The sequence below is a fragment of the Lemur catta genome, chromosome 19 (assembly GCF_020740605.2).
Source record: "Lemur catta isolate mLemCat1 chromosome 19, mLemCat1.pri, whole genome shotgun sequence".
Classification (NCBI taxonomy): Eukaryota; Metazoa; Chordata; class Mammalia; order Primates; family Lemuridae; genus Lemur; species Lemur catta.
Genome location: NC_059146.1, coordinates 2,945,462 through 2,963,155, shown reverse-complemented (window position 1 = coordinate 2,963,155; position 17,694 = coordinate 2,945,462).

The window sequence follows — 17,694 nt, the reverse complement described above, 5'->3', positions numbered from 1 at the left end:
AAGTAAAATGCTGTGAAATTAAAAGCAATTATTAAGAAATTATTCTGAAGCTATAGGCAAGGGGTACAGAAGCTAAATATTACGAGTCAGAGGGAAGCCATGAAGTTGATTGGTTTTGAAGAAACAGGAAGAAGGGGATATTTTGAAATAAGCCATACTTATTAAGTAAAAATTATGAATTAAAAAAATATATATAGGTTATTGAGTGTTTACTATGTCCTAGGCCCTATTTTAAGTATTTTTCATATATTAAACCATTTATACCTAACATCTCTAAACCCTGGTAATATTGTTTTAATATTTGGATTTTTAAAAGAAAGAGCAGATGGGAAAAGCAACTTGCTATGGGCCACACAGCTTTAGAAGTGACAGAGCCAAAATGTAAGCCCACAAAACCAAAATCAAAAGCCAGTATTTTCAACCACACTGCTATACACTTTCTGATGGAGAAAAGGTAGGAGATAGAGAATTAGATATCCAAATGTTGGTGAGCAGGTAATGGAGAATTCCCCCAGAAGACAAGAAGGAACTGAGAGAGTACTTGAATAATAAGGTTGTAACACATGAGAGAAGATCACACATGGTTGAAGATCTATAAACCTGCAAAGGAGCCAAAAGTACAGCTGTATGTAAACACTGTATTAGTGAATACCTTTTTTCCCCCAATTTGGTCATGTTTTCTGTTATTCCTAGTGGTTCAGAATTTCCACATGGCCAAGTATCATGGCTGAGATTTCCGTGTTCTTTACTATCACATGTATTCTTTAATAAAAGCACTAAATCAAAGTTCTATGAGGAAAAGTAACTTTTTAAAAACTCACCGATGCATAACTTGTATCTAGAATTGTATCTAGCACAAAATCGATATGCAATAAGTACTTGTCCAATATATGAATAAATTCAACAATATTTAGTAAAAAAAAAAAAAAGGTGGACCATAAGCAAGGCAAATATGTAAAGTATACCGTATGTTTAGATAGTGATCAGAGAAAAAGATATATACAAACCAGGGAATGCAAATAGAAATCTGGGAAGGGATGTGTGTGTTGAAACTTTAGAAAGGATAATTAGTAAAGACATCAATGAAAAGGTGAGATCTGAGTGAGGAACTGATAGCGGTGGACTGAGCCATGTAGATGTGTTGAGAAGGAGTCTTGCCTGCAGAGAACAGCAAGTGCAAAGATGCTGAAGTGGGGGTGTGTCTGGTATGTTTAAGGAGGCTGGTGTAGCTAGAGGAGAGTGATCGGTAGAAAAAGTAACAGAGGTGAGTCAGAGTGTTGATCTAAGATGGAAAAGCAGTGGAAGGAGGTGATGTGGAGTATAACTTGATCTGACTTGCCTTTTAACAGAATCACTCTGGCTACTCTAGAATATAGACAATTAGAGGGCAAGGATGGAAGACGTCATGTCACTAATCCAGGTGGGAAAACTATAGTAGCAGTGGGGGTGATGAGAAGTGGGCATCTTCTAGATATATTTTGAAGTTGGAGTTAGCGGGATTTTCTGACAGTTTGGATATGGATGTGAGGGAAAGAGGAATTTTGGCTGACTCCAAAGTTTTCGAGCTGAGTAAATGGAAGGGTCACCATTGTCTGAGACGTAAAGATGTCGTGGAACAGTTTGGGGAAGGGGCTTTGCTTCCTGAGTCACTTTTGAATGTGCTAATTTCGATGTTTGTCAGAAATCCAAGTGAAAATGTTAAGTGGGTAGGCAGGCAACTCCATTTCAAGGAAGATATAAATCTGCAAGCTAGCAGCACATATTAATGGATGGTATTTGTTAAGGACTGAATTGCTTCCCCAAAACTCGTAAGTTGAAGCCCTGACCCGTAAGGTGACTGTATTTGAAGATAGGGTTTTTAAATAGGTAATCAAGATTAAATGAAGTCAGAAAGGTGGGGCCCTAAACCAACAGAACTGGTGTCTTTGTAAGAAGAAGAAGGAACACGAGTAGGGCTGAGGCACAGAGGAAAGGCCCTGTAAGTGACCTTCTGCACACCAAGGGGAGAGACCTCCGGAGAAACCAAGCCTGCCAACACCTTGATCTTGGACTTTCAGCCTCCAGAGATATGAGACAATACATTTCTGTTGCTTAAGCCACCATTGGAATTTTTTCTTTATGACGGCCCTAGCAAACTAATACAGTGTTTAATGAAATGGACTGAGTAATTTCACTAATATTATGAGTATAGGTAGGAAAAACTAAATAAAAACATGGGTAAACAATAGAAAAAGCAAGAGAGCCTATTTTCAAAGAGAAAAGTCAATAATTCAAATCTGAAAGTCTGAATTTAACAACATATTATTTATTTGACTTCTAAACAGAATAACCAATTATTCTAACCCTATATTCTGAACCTCTTCTTAACAATCTGTAAATGAACAATCCCCGGGCTCGAAAGCAATGTGGAAAATTTTGATTGAGAGATTGGTCAGGTGTTGTTAATAAAATATTCATAATGAGGGTCTTAAGTCACCAAGAATTTAAGCATCTTCCCAATATTCCACAGAGAGTTAGAGGTCAAACTAAAGGGCTGTGTGTGTGTGTGTGTGTGTGTGTGTGTGTGTGAAAAATAGGTCATTAGGTTTTGTAGTTTTTTTCGTGTTTATAGTTACTCTTTTCTATTTTATATAGTCTTATATTTTGTTTCCTGCATGTTTCTTATTTCTTTCTTTGGGTTGATATCTTTGGTGGCTTCCAGCAGGGGCTGACAGTACAATTCTCGTAGAAGTCTGCCTCACACGTCTCTGTATTTCCCCGAGGTCACACAGCATGCAGTGCTCAGTTAGACAATGTTCATTCTTAATTTTCCCAGGAGTTTGAGTAAATATGTGAATAACGTAACCATCAGCTAAGCATCAACTGAAGTGAGTGTAATTTCGCGTAGTCGCCAGAGTCACGATACTTTTCCCTGACAGTTATGTCATATCAAAAGCATGACGCTAAACAATCCCTTAGACTTGTCTAATGGTAACACAAGCAGAGAATTTAACAATCTTACTCAACACTCTCATTTTAAGTTCAGAAATAGTGAAATACATAGAAACTATCTGACATGCAGAAGCCACACATCTAGGAAATTACGACCTGAAATCTAATTCCAGGTCACTTAACTCTATAGCATCACTCTTTCCAGATACTTCATCATCCCTTCTTCCAGTCTAAAAAGAGTATTAATTTTGGTATTCTCAGTTTCTGCTTTTAAAACAGCTTATGTTAGTTATTAAAGTTAAAATTTCTAATGATAATAAATTGGACATTTTATCACTTCGTTTAAAAACTGATTCTACTCTCATTTAAATAAAAGGAACATCATTTTGTTCATTAAATTACCTATACAAATAGATATTTTGTCACCTAGAGGAAGATAAAGTACATTTCTAGATTTGATTTTCTTCTTCTTCAGAAAACTATTAAGCAATTCCATGATTCACTGAAGTGTCACTATGTCACTCTGGTGATCAAGTGAAATGATTATGGTTTTTCAAAAATTTCTACTACATCATCACTAAAAGACATGGAAAATTTTAATGATAGGAAAGAAAAAATAACAGAAATAAGAGGTTTTGTTTTTCATTCAGTACTTGAGAATGTAGCTTTTTATAGGGAAAAGTATGAATGCAGCATTTTCTAAAGAGTTTTGTACTTTTGCAGCCTGGTTCATGTTTTGTTTAAGGCAACGTGCTACAACTGGGGATGTAGGAAACCATGGCCCTATCTCTCATTTACATTGTTTCTATTGGTTCCCCTTCATTGGACCCCTCCCCCAGGACCCTGTACCTGATGTTCCTTAGCACTGAGCTACTCTTGTTTTCTGTGTGAGCCAGAAGCAAGCCTTTCGCCTGCTGGGTCTTCTACCCACAGAGTTTCTCCACCCATCTCATTCTTGTGAATTTCAAGGTGTCATCCTCCCTAATACTCCAGCTGCTATAGCATTCGGTAATAACCTCTATTTGAACACTTTTACCATAGTTCTATAGTTAGCCGAATATATTTTTCCTGCTAGATAATGGCCTCCAGGAATAATGTCTATGATAGAATATAGCAAAAATCCCAATATATTGTAGGAGCTCAACACTATGTCTGAATAAATTAAGAATGGAGTGAATAAATAAATACTTAACGGGCCGTATGAATGTATGAAAAGGCTTTAATGTGCTCTCTTGTTCATCACAGAGAGCAAACACGTTACAAAACTAGCCCATGCCTGCCCACTGCTTATATTGATAAACAGACAAATCTCCACAAATTAAGGCAAACAATTGTTGGCAACACTTTTTAACTAATGCTTTGAAACCATTTAGTGACAGTTGTGCACCTCAGTGACAGAAGCTTTTATGCTGAGATCTCACTTTAGTACAGGTATAAGCCAGAGGCCACAGCATCCAGGAGTCTCATATAATGTTGCTTTTCAAGGTGGAAGAGTCACTGTTGAAAAAATTTTTAAAAAGACCTGTTTGGACTAATTCATTAATATTTAGATTAATTGATTAAGGATATCATGCATTAGGCATAGATAATGGCTATTCCCTTAAATCTAATGGATATTTTCTGTTTTTCTCTATTTTTAAACTCTAGTAACATTCAACAATATTAACCTTGTTAACCTAGCCCTCCTTGAAATGTACTATTTGTTATTCTGTATTCTTCTAGGTCCTCTTACCTCTCTGGACTTTTCTTTCCTGTCTCATTTGTAGACTCATCATCATAAATATGGCTATGAGATACCACAGTTTCTCAAACTTTGTTTTACACCCTTCCATATCCTCGTACTACACTCCTTCTGTAGAGTGTCTTATCTGTATATCAGATTTGATTACCACCTACATGGCAAAGTTTCTCAAATCTAAAACTGCAGTTCTTAATTATTCTTTTGCTTCAGAATCATGTACATAACATTGGAATTAGTCTCTCATATTTATCATCAGTTAAGACATTAAGAATGCAGCAAAAATCATTACCCTATTAGGAACCAAAACCAAGTTACAAAGACAGCTGGAATGCTGAAGTTGAAAGGATTCATGAGATCATTAAGATAATCACCAAGAATGGGAGGACTAAGGAGTAAAAATTAAAAGGATTTTGATTCTTCAGATAAGAAGAAAAATTAATATATAAAAACATGCAGCATAACTAAGTTGAGGTTATTTCCATAATAAAAGAATAATCCAATATCATAAAATAATATATTTTATAACAAGTTAAAGGAGAAAAATGCATATTTTTATTTCTATTTCAGTCAACGCTGAAAAATGATTTTATTAAATTCAAAATTTACTCTGATAATCATTAAAAATCCCTTAAGACATGGGGAAGAGAAGGACAATTTCTTAACCTAATATTCAACCTGTATTTGCAATTGGCATCTGAAGTGGGGGTTGTCTTGTGGAGTACGCCCTTGACTTGTGGGGTCTGATGCTGTCTTCAAGTAAACAGTGTCAGAGTTGAGTTAAAGTGTAGGGCACCCACTCAGTGTCTGCCGGGGAGTGGAGGATTGCTTGGTGCGTATGGTCACTCCACACATTTTGGTGACCAGAAGTGTTGTAAGAGCATAGAAAAGAAAAAAAAATAGCTTGTTTTTTCCTATACAGCTGTGTAAGACCTTTACGGAGAGAAAAGAAGACCTTTATAAAACATAAAAGACACTTGAAATAGTGTTTATACTATAACGTAAACACTATAATAGTTTAAATACATTTAAATACCAATAGGTTCTTTATAAAGATGACACTGAAAATTAATATTGATGAACTTAGGACAAAGCATAGCTGAAAGAGTTTGTAGAAAAGCAAAGTGGCATTTACCCTAGTAGCTCTCAAGATTTATCATGAAACTATGGAAATTTAAAAAGCACAGAATAGGAAATCCAGAATCAGATCCAATAATATATGGATATGATATATTATGGAGATAACATTGCAAATTAGAGATTATAAGCTCTCTAATGCTTTTAGAATTGATTATCCATAGGAAAAATAAGAAACCTGGTTACCTACTTCATAGCATATACAAATATATATTCAAGGTAGAATAAGTGAAAGTCCTTTAAACTTTTAAAATTAAGATGAACGTGGTGAATTTTTAATGACTTTTTAGAGAAAAATTTCTTAAACACAAAGACACTTTTTTGTGACACAAAAATCACAAACCATAATGAAAAGATTCATAAACTTGACTACTTTCAAACTTAAAACTGCCACATCATGTAGACTTCCATTTGCTGTGACGCCAAACAAAATTAATCAATTTATTCTCTTCCTCTACCACAATGTCACTCTAAGACACCACTAAAAAGTTTAAAAACTTGATACCAAAAAAAAAAAACATTTTTGCAAAAGATAACAACCAACAACAAAAAAATATAATCTAGGATTAACAAAGTACTCACCAAATAACTAAGAAAAATACAGCCAAATCATTAAAAGAATGAACAATGGATATGAATAGAATTCAAAGAAGAGAAATCCAAATGACAACTAAACACATGAAAAGATATGAAACCCAACTAATGCAAATAAACCAATGAGATACCATTTTTAGCATTAGTTTCTAAAAATAACTTTTAAAACTCAGTAATACAAGTGTTCTTAAGAATGCAGAGAAATGAAAACATTTAAATTGCTTAACTACTTTGAGGAATAGTTAGGCTTATCTGGTAATGCTAAAGATAGGCATAGTCTTCCACATGCACACACACTCCAAAAATGCCACTCCTCAGAGAAATTTAAACTGTTGCTCTTATGCAAACAATGACATGCCCAAGAATGCTCACTGCACTCTAATTTATAGTAGTGAAAAATAGTAGTGAAAAATTGAAAACAAGCCATATGTCCATCAACAGGAGAATGAATAAATTGTGGTATATTCAAACAATGGAAAACTTTGTAGTGGTTAAAGGAATGAACTATGACTAGATTTTTGTGGCAGATTCTGTTATAGAACACAGATATCTACAGTGGGAAATTCATCAAACATTGAAAGTTAAGAGTTAGCCACAAATCTTAACACTTGAAAAAGGGAAGTTTTTTCCCTTCACCAAGTAGTGCGTTTTGCTCAGAGAACATGAACATAGGAGCTGCCCCAGCGCTGGAATAACATGAAAAATACAAAGCGAGGCAGGGCTTAGTCCCACTCACAGACCCCCCCCATAAGTGACGGGAACATGAGATGGAAAACAGGCGTGTGCGCCCACAGACGGCCTCCCTCCCTGGGACAGCCTGGCATCTGGTTGTCTCTGTTTCCCAGTCAGCCATGGCTGCCTTGTCTCACTGCTTCTAGCAGCCAGTTCTGAGCCCCAGGCAAGCAGTACTCAGGGTAGAAGTCCTTGGCTCAGCCCTTCATCCTTTGTGCTGCTGTTTTCCTTAGTGGCTGCCACCCACAGTTCCCAGCTGGGTCCAGTACCTACTGCAGCCTCCTCGGCCTAGGGCAGCAGCCCAGGTGTAGGCCCAGCTCATACCTCCGGGCTCCTTCCTGCAGCAGCAACGACCAGGTGAGGCTTCGGGCAAAAAGCGAAAATCTTTGAAGTTTGTCTCTTCCGTCTCCAACATCCTCTTTCATTAACTTTTCCCACAGTGGCATTTCCTCTCATTTTTTAGGGACCTTGACCTTTGACCTCCATCTACCACTGAAACTGCAAACTGTCTAATGTTCTCATTTTCACTTTGACCGAAGCTTATTCACACCGACGTAACTCCCTAATGTTTTAACACTGTTAAGCTTTTTACCTCCAGCTGTGGAAGGACTTTCTCTCCATCGGTGGCAATGAGTTAAAAAAAAAAAAGTGTCAGGTTCAAAAATCCAGTGTGTTAGTTATTAATATAGCTAACACTCTGTGAGTGCTTGCTATGTTCCGGGCACTTTGTGAATAATTTTAACATGTATTAACACATTTAGTCTTTGTTAACAATCCCATGAAACAGGCCTTATCGTTGTCCTTATTTTGCAGACACGGTGACGCTGAAGCCCTGGGTGGTGTGCAGGGCTCCCAAAGTCAAGCAGCCAAGAAGTGGGGGAGTCAGGATTAGAACAGGTCAGAGTTAACAATATTCCAGCTTTGGGGAGGAAGATTCAGGAACTTTGCTCCATAATAAGAATATATGGTGATGGCATGATAATTTCACAACCAAAAAATGGTATCAGGAAAATGTGGCAACATTTCAGATGATCATATTTATTTGTGCCAACAAAACAAAGTGAGCTCTGCATTGCTTACTCTATTCTCCCATTAGTATGCAACACAATAATCACCGTGCAATTATTCAAAGAACAATAGAGTAGCAGACAGGAGACCTCCCTATTGCCATTCATTGACTGTGGGTGTGATCTTTGTTTTATTACTTAACCTCTCAGGGCTTTGATTTCTTCATCTATAAAACAAGGGAGGGGAGGGCAGGAAAGTGAGCTGTGAGCTAGATAATTTAAAAGTTTCTTTTCTAATAGCGAAACGGTCTGATTAGTTTTATGGCTATATTTTGTTACAGTTTGTTGCTCAGGTAATATGATCATCTGCTCACATCTTAAAACATGGAAAAGAAAAAAAAGAGAAAGATTTCTGTCCTCATGGCTACTGTTCAGCATCTTACTTTTGAGCCCTATTCCACTGAGTGTGAGCTGACTTCTGAGTCCTGCGTCTACTGACCAGACTGTCGTTCCTCTTTACACGGGCTTTGCTGTTGATTCAGTTCTGGCAACAATAGCATGCTATTCAGATGTGAAGCCTCTGGGGTCCAGGAGAAAGGGCTAAGAATAGCTCATCTGGCATCGATGAGGCGGCAAAGCCTAGAAGACCCTGGGAAGTAAAAGTGGGCAATGGGGTAGACATGGAAAGAAAAATAACTCAGACACAGGGAGGAGGGTGTAGACACTAGGACAGTAAGCAACAAACTAGTCTCCGTGAAGACTAATACCAAGTGTCCAAGTTCTAAGATCAGGGACAGTGTGTCCAGACAGATGATCAGGCACATCCCAGTGAGGCTGAAGAGCAAGCAGCAGTCAGCGGGCCAAGCTGGCATGTCACTGCAAGACCGTTGTGCCAGGGAAGTCTATGGATAGGGAACGTCAACCCAGGAGTCTAGAGGTTAAGCTTAGGGAGGTTCTACTGCCCCGGCAAGAAGAGCTAGAACAGGGTCTAGGTTTGGTTGTAGATTACAAGTGAGAGACTCAGTGTCAAGGAAACAGGGGGAGCATGTTCAGAATGACATAAATTTCAAAGGCAAATTGAAGTCTAATCCCAGAATGTTCTCATGGAGCTACTTAAATGACTTCAGATATTCTTAGAAATGAGAGATTTTTGACCTCGTTAACACTTCCAGACCTAAGTTCTCCTTTTTATTCTTGTTCATCATATGAGAGACCAACACCAACTGATTTCTGTTATAGTCATATGTCAAAGATGGACACGTGAAGCTGATGCTTGTGAGGTTTATGGGCGAGAAATGCCGCTACATTCCTGTGGCATTGCTTGTTACTTATTAAAGGGAGGGCAAGAGAGTGTGTACTATTCACTGAGAAAACTTCCTTGAGCATGCATCAAAGCTAATTGGCTCAGAATCTGTAGCAGAACAGCCAAATTTATCCAGAGGTGGGCAGAAGCCTGGTTAAAATGCCAGCTGTGGCAGATAAAGAATTATTAGTTTATCCGCAAGGGCTTGAGTGGCCCATCCGAATGTCTAGTTCTGTGAATTCCTTGGCAAAGCCTTTGATAAGATAGTTTTGAAGTATACACAACCAATTTTTAAAATCTACTGAATTTGGATGAAATCTCCAGTTGCTTACCAAATGGTGACCATCACCCCATTCTTGGATTTGCTTTCTTTGCAGTCCAGCCTAGAGACCAGCCATTGTGTACTACATCAACCACTCTCCAGCCAACGCACAGTGTTCTTGGCTCACTTGTCCATATCCGGTGCACCAAACTTAAAATCCTCCAACCTATTAATAAATCACCTCAACCAATTAACTTCTTTACTCCTGTAATCAAATTGCAGAGCATCTTTGGGGACAATCCACAACTATATGGATTGGTATGCCTGCTAGGATGTGACTTTGACATCATCTGGTCACCCAAGCCCTCTTGTCAATGGTCTTAACCCCGGTTTCTATAATTGGACTAATTAACTCTCAAGTTCTATTTTTTTCTTCTTAAAAAATTAAAATTGATGGTGTTTTGAACATAGACATGTTAAGCTTAGTAGATGATATTAATTGTGCTGAATGCATTAATTTTTTTTTTTTTTTTTGAGACAGAGTCTCACTTTGTTGTCCGGGCTAGAGTGAGTGCCGTGGCATCAGCCTAGCTCACAGCAACCTCAAACTCCTGGGCTTAAGTGATCCTCCTCCCTCAGCCTCCCAAGTAGCTGGGACTACAGGCATGCGCCACCATGCCTGGCTAATTTTTTCTGTATATATTTTTAGTTGTCCAGATAATTTTTATTTCTATTTTTAGTAGAGACAGGGTCTCGCTCAGGCTGGTCTCGAACTCCTGACCTAGAGTGATCCACCTGCCTCGGCCTCCCAGAGTGCTAGGATTACAGGCGTGAGCCACCGTGCCCGGCCTGAATGCATTAATTTTAGGTGTTACTAAAATGATATGGATAAACATGTAGGGTAAATATAATGGTGTTTTTTTAAAAGTACAGTTATAAAGAAAAAATATTTTATTTTTCCTCTAATGATAGTGAATATCAGAAGTTTAAAAGTTGGCATTCTGTAGATTCTAACACAAGCTTTCTACTCATTTCTTTGTACAATCTCATACACTCCTTGGCTTTATTTATCACTTATAAATCCAAATGCATTTTTAGGTACAGAACAGTGACTTTTGAGTTTACGTGACCGTAGGACACCCTTGCCTTTCTTGTAGTTGTTATCTCCTGTTTTCTGCTCTCAAACCCCCTGTGTTCTATATTTAAATGAATGGCACTACCCCGGCATTTAACCAAGACAAAAATCTGGGAGTCATTTCTTGTCAACAAATGCCAATCATGCCCTCTGATCTTCCCTCTTGTTTCCATCCCCACTGCCACTGTTCCAGTTCAGGCTGCCAATCTCATCTATAATGTCGTCAGAGCTGACTGGATTCCCTGCCTCTCTACTCTCTCCACTCCAGAACATTACTCACCCTGTCTCACAACCTATCACGTCAGCTGCAAACAGAATGCCCATTTTAAAGTGCAAAATTGATTACATCAGTCCCAAGATATATATTGTTTAGTGGGGTACTCAATGCTGTTAGAATAAAATGTCTAAGTATGGCTGTGCCTCCTTGTGACCTGGACCCCCCCTGTCTGTCTGGTCTCCTGCCCAACTTTTCTCCATCCTCTAAATAGGTTTTCTAACTATCTATTTGCTGTTGACCTCAAGCTTAATTTCACTGTGGTCAAAGAACATGCTTTGCTTGGTAAGATTTCTGCTCCTTGACATTTGTTTTGGTACGCTTTATTACCCAGTACGTGGGCGGCTTGAATGTTCCATTTCATTTGAAAAGAATACATATACACTGCAGGTATTAGATGCATTTCCTTTATGTCAATGAAGTCCAGTTGACAGTACTGTTAAAGTCATCTCTGTTTATTACATTTTTCATCTATTTGTTCTATAGGTTAATGAAAGAGGTATGTTAAAATCTCCCACAACGGTTAGAGATCTTAACTTGGTTAATGTTTCCTTTAGTTTTCTTTTTAAGCTATTAATTGAGATACAGACAAATTCATAATTATTATATCATTTTGGTAGGTTTACCTCTTTATCAATATGAAACATCACTCTTTATCTCTTACCTAAAAATTTTGTGTGTCCTTACATTTAAAGTGGAGCCTCTTTTAAGTACACTTGAGCTTTGTTTTGTTATTCGGTCTAGCAATCTTTATCTTTTAATTGCAATATTTACATTGAATGCAATTATTGAAAATTTATGTTTAAGTTTATCATCTTATTATATTTTCTATGTATCCCACCTTTACTATGTTCTTGTTCAGGTTCACACATGGCAGAATTTTGGTTACAAGCCAAGTCAAATATGTTGAAAACAGCATGCTAGTTATAGAACCTTATGTCAAACCTAGAGCTGAAGCCCAATCTACTAAGTGAAGTATCACAAGAATGGAAAAACAAGCACCATATGTACTCAACATCAAATTGGTACTAATTGATCAACACTTCGTGTACATATGGTAGTAACATTCATCAGGTGTTGGGCAGGTGGGAGGGGGAGGAGGGGATGGGTGTATTCACACCTAATGGGTGTGGTGTGCACCGTCTAGGGGATGGACACGCTTGTAGTTTTGACTCAGGTGGGGCAAAGGCAATATATGTAACCTAAACATTTGTATGCCCATAATATGCTGAAATAATAAAAAAAAACCTAGGTATAATGCTTTCTGATACTTGGTCTCTATAATTTCCTATTTTAGAAACAGCTTGTCTATAGATAAACACCTTATAATTCAAGTCATTGTAATAAAAAACAAGTGAAGCGATGTGATTTTGGAGTGATTTTGTACTTGTGATGTAAGACATATTTATAGATAACAATAGATATACCTGACTCATAAAAGTAGAGTTCTATCTTTATGATTATTATAGGGTGATTTTTAAAACATTTTGGATTTTTTTGCTACTGCAAACTCTGTGGGAATATGCACTCTAGAGTTATGAAATAATATAATAATATGTTGAATATCTTTCCCAAGATCCTAACTCTTTTAGCATAACATAATAAGTATTTTATCTGTGAGAGTTAGGCAGCCTTATGAAATTTCTGAAAGCCAATCCCAATCTAAAATCAAAACCCATGGTCACAATACAATGTCAAGGAAAAGGAAAAACACATTTTCCATCATAATTCTCTGGTAAACAAGTCAATTGAAGGGATTCCATTCTCAAAGAACATAAAAATATGTCAGAAAAATAGTACCTGATTTTATCAAGCTAGATAAAAAGAAATGATTGCTTCTTTATTAGATGATGTGCAAAACATAATAAGAAAGGCTTTCCAAAATCAGATACTTCCAAGTTTCAAGTAAATTTAAGAGGGAAAAAAAAAAAGGAAAGGAAAGGAGGAAAGAAGAGAACTTTTATACTCATAGGAAAGGGTTAAAATGCTGACTGTTGTCTGTAAATAAGCCAGAGTAGAGGGCTAATTAAATGAAGACATAATTTAGCTAAGTGTTAAAACTTGCCTTCTTTTAGGCTCAAGAGATTTGGTAACCATTGCAGAAGCATTGGTTCCTAATTTTAGAGAACTTGCAGAGGGAGATAGAAAGTTTTCTGTGATTGATGACACATAAAAAAGGACCTTTTTAGTGCTTGGATCTTTGGATCTTCAGCAAGTTTTTAAAAAGCTGACTATAACTTCATATAGACAACTGATAGTCTCTACTTTAGGCAAGTACTGCCTCACGACTTTCTCTTTCATTCTCATTCCTTTTAGCATCAAATGGATCCTTTTTTATTATTATTTCAGAATATTACTGGGGTACAAACGTTTTGATTACATGTTTTTCTTTTGTGCAGTTTGAGTCAAAGTTATAAGTGTGCTGATCACCAAGATGGTGTGCATTGTAAGCAGCAGGTGTAAATTTCCCTGTCTGCTCCCCCCACCATCTACTTGGTTTCCATTGAGTTTCACTACCATATGTGCACATGGGTATTGATCGATTAGTTCCAATTTAATAGTGAGTATATGTGGTGTTTGGTTTTCCATTCTTGTGATACTTCACTTGGAAGAATGGTCTCTAGTTCCATCCAGATTGTTACAAAAGGTATAAGTTCACCATTTTTTATGGTTGTGTAGTACTCCATGGTATACATATACCACGTTTTGTTAATCCACTCATGTATTGATGGGCACTTGGGTTGATTCCACATCTTTGTGATTGTGAATTATGTTGCAATAAACATTTGAGTACAAGTGTCTTTTTGATAAAATGACTTTTTTTGCCTTTGGGTAAATACCTAAGAGTGGGGTTGCTGGATCAAATGGTAGGTCTACTTTTAATTCTTTAAGGTATCACCATACTATTTTCCATAGAGGTTGTACTAGTTTGCAGGCCCACCAACAATGTATAAGTGTTCCTTTCTCTCCACATCCACACTAGCATCTGTTGTTTTGGGATGTTCTGATAAAAGCCATTCTCACTGGGGTCAGGTGATACCTTATTGTGGTTTTGATTTGCATTTCCTTGATGGTTAGAGACTTTGAGAATTTTTTCATATGCTTATTGGCTACTGGTCTATCTTTCTTTTGAAAAGGTTTTGTTCATGTCTTTTGCCCAATTTTTTATGGGGTTGTTTGGTTTTTTTTCTTGCTGATTTGTTTGAGTTCTTTGTAAATTCTGGTTATTTACCCTTTATTGGATGTGTAGCATGCAAATATTTTCTCCCATTCTCTCCCTACAGGTTGTCTATTCACTCTATTGTTTCCTTGGCTGTGTAGAAGCTTTTTTAGTTTAATCAAGTCCCATTTGTTAATTTTTATCATTGCTGTGATTGCCTTTGGGGTCTTCTTTATAAATTCTTTGCCTAGGCCAATATCTGGAAGAGTTTTTCCAACATTTCTTCTAGAATTCTTATAATTTCATGTCTTAGGTTTAAGTCTGTTATATATCATTAATTTTTTTGAGTGGTGAGAAGTGTGGATCCTGTTTCAGTCTTTTCAGGTACTGTGCTCAAATGACAAGTTTGCTACATTTTCAGCATCCACTGACATTTAAAATTTTACTGGATGGTCACTTCTTCACAAAGAACCATTTTTTAATCATTTTAGGAACGTGTCTGCATGTGGGACATTAACCTTATGATCCACAAAGCCAGGTGGCCGGGTGTGTCTAGCCTCCCCCTAGGCTTGCCCTGGGCTTAGTCTCTCTCTCCAGCTAAGTGACTGGCCCTGCCTACTCCTCGGCTCTCTGTACTCACTATTTCTGTCTTAGCAGAAATTACAAATCACTGTAAGCTATTGACCAAAACTATAGAAGCTATAATTATTAATCTGCAAATGCAAAAGATATGTTTTTTCCTAGAAGTATAATTTCTGAAACTGGAAGAATTTGATGATATGGCATCAAATACACACTCATAGAATAAAACTGACTCTGAATTGTGACCTACACATCTTAACAGACCCAAAGAGACTGTGTCTTCTGTTGTTATCAAGTGTTTGACCTCACCCATAGGTGGAGCAGGCAGTTAAAAAACAACGTGCGTTTTGAGCATCTTAAAAACCTCCTATTCAGCCCTTAAATATATCCCTTAATGGCCAAGGATGTCTGAAATTATACCAGAGACTGTCTATTCCTTTTATAAAAGTATCAGTAATGGTGGCCTATTGCTCATTGTGTTCATACTCTTGGCATGTGTCCCTTCTTATTTTCTTAGGATCAATTTCTAGAAGTGAAACTGCTGGAACAAAATTCGACCACTTTAAACAAGTTTTAAATAGATCACGGTATTGCCCTATGACATACATAATAATTTTCTAATTTGCCTGTAAATATATGTGGCTGGTCATGGATCAAGAATAGAATTAAAATCCCTAAAACATCATTACATTTTTAGGCCCAAAGCTCAGTTTCCTAGAACTAAGCTTTCTCCTAAGGGGAGGTCAGGGATTAAATCAGCAGAATAAAAATCTTACTGGATGAAGGGTCAAAAGACTGGGAGTTAAATCCTGATTCTGGTAGTTGTCAACTGTAGAAACTTGGGGAAGTCCTGTGTTCTCTCTGTGCCTCGGTCTTATACTTAACATGATGTAGCAGCAGAACGAGGCGATTTCTCTGGTTCTGTTTGGCTTTGCAGCTCTCCGATGGCCGTGGGAAACTCGAAAGGTCAATGTGCACATTTACTTTTCAAAATCTCACTCTGTCCGTGTCTCAGTGTCTGTTAAGCTTAAAATGTGAGATATAAATAACAATGAACTTCTTCCTGAATTCATTCCTTACATAAATATTAAATCCTTAGCACTTGGGTGTTACCAGAATAAATAAGGCACCATCCCCATCCTTGGAAGACTCAGTCAGTCATGAGAAAAGTACATTACACAAATGATCCGCAGACATGAACAACAGCACGAAGAGACACACGAAAGAAACTTTACCTGGAAAGGCACGGATAGATTTCTCCATCAAGGTGCCATTTAAGCTATATTTAAAGACATATAAGTGTTTGTCAGGTACATAAAATACAAAAGGACATTTTCGAGGCAAATGGCATGTGAAGATGTACGAATAACTGAAAGATTCAGAAAAATCGCTACACCTAATGTATCACTAAAAGAAAAAAAAGTTGTTCTGTCCTTTTTTCTATTATAAAACAAATAGGAGTGATTTGGAAGTCTTATGCTATTTATAAATCAGACATTTAAATTTGGCCACTGTAAACTGTTTTCGGTAAATAACTTTCTTTGGTATACGTTTCTATGATAAGAATAGTCCCCAAAGTCTTTGATCTTTATCTTCATGCATTTTTAATATTCATCAATACTGTTAAGGTGCTTCTCTGTGTTATCTCTGTAGGATATTCAGTCCCTTTAAGTCTCTTAAAATTATGGTTAACGCCACTTCATGCAGTAGCCACCAGATGGTAATGAAGAGCAGCCTGGCTTCCTAGGCTGCTGAGGACCAAGCACACTAGCACTGTGTGTTGCTCAGGCTTCACTGGTTTATGTGGAAAGTTTCATTCCAAACGCCGTGTTGGTTCGATGGCAGGCTAGTGTACACCTGTGGTACTTTGATTATTTGTTTGTGTGCACCTCATTTGTGTGATAGGTTCTGTGTTGAGGGTTTTAAAATACTGAAAAAGTCAAATAAATTTCTGCCATTATGCTTTTCTTTAAAGGTAGTTATTTAAACATTCGAAAGACCAAAATATTTGTGTATAGAATGATTAGTGAAAATACATACATCCTTTAGGCTAATTTACTGTTTTCTTGTGGTTATGAATATATTTGAAGTAGGAATCCCTTCATATCACTGGTAAAAAAAAATAGATAAAATAAAAATATCCAATGCAAATAATATACAATAAAATTGCATAAAATACATAATGCATTCCACATCTTTGCCTTTAGGCTTATTTAATTGTCAAATATGCTCACCCTTATTATTTTTCTCAAAGCTTATAAAGTAAATGGTGATATTTTTGCAAAGACTTAGGCCTTTTATTTTTTATAACAGTTTGAAAAAAGTATTTTATTTGAATGATTATATTGTACATAATTTGTTTCTTTTTTTGTTAGCACTTTGTATTCTCCCAAATTTCCATAATGAGAATGCATTGTTTGATTAAAAAAAATCAAAAAGATAAAATTCAAATACAGTGATTAATTTAGAATCTAACTAATGGTTCATGTAAGTTTAACATTTATAAGTGCTAATATATCATGAGTTCTTACCTGTGTAACAAATACCTGCTCTTCCAAAGAACAACAACAACTTGTGTTAAAATAAGGTTCTGGGTGCTATAAGAATATCATGTTTCTTTTTGGAACAACTTAATGTCATTTGAAAGACAAGGAATATTTTAATGTTGAATTGACACATCACAATTTTACTAGAACCCAAAAGAGTCTATAAACATTTCGTCTTGTATCCTCACACCACTTGTATCAGTTAGGGTTCTCCAGAAAAACAGAACCAATAGGATATAGATCTGTCTACCTACCAATCAAGATTTGAAGGAATTGACTTGCGTGATTATAGA